The sequence below is a fragment of the Gavialis gangeticus genome, unplaced genomic scaffold (genome assembly GCF_001723915.1).
Source record: "Gavialis gangeticus isolate Ggan-Ray unplaced genomic scaffold, GavGan_comp1, whole genome shotgun sequence".
NCBI classification, from domain to species: Eukaryota; Metazoa; Chordata; order Crocodylia; family Gavialidae; genus Gavialis; species Gavialis gangeticus.
Genome location: NW_017729024.1, coordinates 117,196,002 through 117,199,061, shown reverse-complemented (window position 1 = coordinate 117,199,061; position 3,060 = coordinate 117,196,002). Strand labels below are relative to the sequence as shown.

General features: G+C 37.4%; 1 protein-coding gene across 1 annotated transcript in view; it reads right to left on the bottom strand.

Moving 5' to 3' along the window:
- The window catches only part of PTPRD (protein tyrosine phosphatase, receptor type D), a 1,990,398-nt gene that overhangs the window by 14,904 nt on the left and 1,972,434 nt on the right, over positions 1 to 3,060 (bottom strand). The gene's annotated exons all lie outside the window — the stretch shown is intronic.

Sequence of the window (3,060 nt, the reverse complement as noted above, 5' to 3'; positions counted from 1 at the left end):
CAGCAGGGCCGCTGGGATCTCTCCACCAATCAGGGGCAGGGGGGCATGCAATGAAATGAGATTAAAGGAGCCCTTCTGCCGTGATTTTCACGGGTCTTTAGTCATGAGAAGGGATCCTGGGTTTCTCTGATTTAAAAATATCTCCAATCAGTTAAAAAGAGTAACCCCCAATCCACATTTTGCCATGATCAAAATGAAATACCACTGTATACATAAATGCCACCATATTAGTGGTGCTTCATTTAAATCACAGAAAAATGTGGATGCTTTTTTTAACTGAATATTGGGGATTTTTTTTTTAAATCAGAGAAAAAACCAGGATCCGTGGACATAAGTACTTTCATTGTCTGCTTCTATGCTGACATAAATTATAAACATTTGTAAGACCTTTCCACAAAGGGCTTCAGAAAACAACAGCATTTGCTGAGTGAGTAGTATCTAATTTTTAAATTGCCCATCCCAAAAAAACCTCAGGTGGTATAATGATTTTAGGATATGAAAACATATCCACTCAAAAAATGCGGAACCCCTCACTAATCAAAAACTGATGAAAAGCAACCTCTTGGTAATGCCTGTCAGCATCATGGTTTTGACAATACAGAAACTGATGTGCCAAAAGTTTGTCATTCGTGGTGCAACACACCACCTTACCAGGCCTAAGAAAAAGACAAAGCCCACTAAACTGTCAGAATATTTCTTAATGTATACTAATTCAGATTGAAAAGGCTACTGAATTACCTTTGTCTTTGCAGATAGGTCACGTATATTCTAGCTTTTAAAAGCAATGGTTATCCCCCCTATAGCACTCAGTATACTACAACTGCAAACAACTTATTTGGGGTTTGAAGTCAACTGTAATTATTAGAAAATAAAAGAGTTAGAACTCTATGTAGATAGCTCAGTAAAAGTATCTTCTTGAAATGCAACAATAATAAAAAGCCACAAAATGCTGGGGCGTATATAGTATGTAGTATTATAATGATATTGTATCAATCACTCTCACTCTGTGCAGTTCCAGTGATTCCACCTTAATAAGATATAGAAGAAAAAGGAGTCCAGAAACTAATCATCGGAATGATTAGAAAGATGGGAAGATGTCTACATGAAAAAGTGCACAGAGAGGAGACAGATAAAAGAGTCATGACAGTGATGTGCTGTATTTTCTTGCATACCACTTCCTCCTCCCCCCAAATAAGTCTTGCACTGTGTTTTGGGAAAGGCAGAATGAAGAAAGCTAATTCCAGAGATATGGCTGCACAGAGCAAGAACAGAGCCTAATTTTGAACTCACCCTCCCTTTCCTGCTTAACCAAAAGCAGAGCTAAAAAGTCTGAAAAGCTGTAAAATAGGAAAGAGCTCTCTAGCTAGCAAGCAAATAATTGCCAGAAAACAGGTTAGCTTGATTCATAGAACATCAAGACTATTAAAAAGGAGAGACTATCATTAATATCTTTGGAGGGAAGTCATTAATTCAAATGACTTTCTCCATTGCCTGAATAGAAATACCACAGTCACTGCTAGGAAGCCGGGTTTTGGAATGAGCTATTCTGGGCAGCAAAAAAATAAAATAAAAAAAAATCAGCTTCCCCGATTAAGACAAGTGCCCTCCTTTTGAGTGGGTGATTTTCGGGGAAAAGTTGCACTGGTATGCCAGAAAATATGGTATTTTTGGTAATATAATCACTAATATAGAGCAAGTAGTTACATCTGTCCAGCTTCTCCTAACACAAAAACAATGGGATGGTCAATTAAACTGACAGACTCCAAAATGGTCTTTTACAGAGGGAAATCAATGAAATTCTAAATGATTATAGGGATCCCCAAAGCATATTATAGGCTGAAGAGAGGAGAAGTCTTTTATTCCCCACCAAAATATTTAGCCATTGTTGCCTTCACAACTGAAGTATAAAACTAAATAACATGCTCCTTTTTTTTTTTGCTGGTACTTTGACTTTCTCTCTCTCATATGGCAGCAGTATACGGGGAAAACACAGAATTTACATACAGCACACTCATTAACATTTTGTGAAATAACATAGACCTTATTTAACCTCAACATAGCAGCAGCTAGCTCTCCCCCAAAGTAAGCTGTTTTCTCAGTTTAAAGAATGTGTTCTGACCATTTAAAATGAACATGTGTATTCCATAAACTATACTGTGGACTCATTTGGTTTTGATTTTTAGTGGAACAAATTCCAAGAGAACAACATTTAAGATATTTCTTAGAGTTTCCCATCAGTGTTGTTTTCTCAGAAGAAACCTCTCTGCTCTTGTAATGTCCACTACCATTCTTTGCTGTCAAGGCAGGTTGCAGTGTATCCCCCGAGGCCGCTATTCCACAAATTAACTGACAAGGGATTACTTAAGTAGCAGGATGGCTCACATTCCTTGGCACCCAGTTTCTGAAAACAAGAGACCACAAACTTCTGAAGTCAACATTTTGGCAGCACATCTAGGTACTGAGATTAGTTAGTTGCATGATGACTGAACCTCAGGGATCTACTAGACCAAGAAGAGTTTTAAGAAAAATGTGTGCCAATTTAATTCAGCCTAGATAGTGGTTAGAAAGACTAACTTTATTTTGTAAAATATTTATTGATAAATTAAGATAGGTCTCATTAAAACAGTAGTCAGCTTGCTGAAAAGTGGTGTAATTTATTAATCCAACAACACACAAGTCTTGTTATTGTTCATGTTATCTGGTGAATATACACTAAAAGTAAACTCTGATGTTACACTAGCATTAGAGTAGATTGGGATGTGATCTACAGTCTTTTTGTTCTCCTTATACAGCTGGCATTATAAATGGTGCTGTTTGTTTTTAGTGAGATGTTTATCTCTATGGCCTCCTCTAGACGTTACAGGTATTGCGCCATTACCTGGTTAATCGTACAGTTACCTTAAGATCAGCCACACATGCCAAGTATTTATCACATGATAAAAAGCTCCAACCAGCTATAAAGTTTGACCTCAAAAATGTGTACTAGCTTTATACTTGAAGCTTTAATTTGCATGTGTAGCAGGGTCTCCCCTGAGGGTGGATGCTCCATCAGCTGACAGG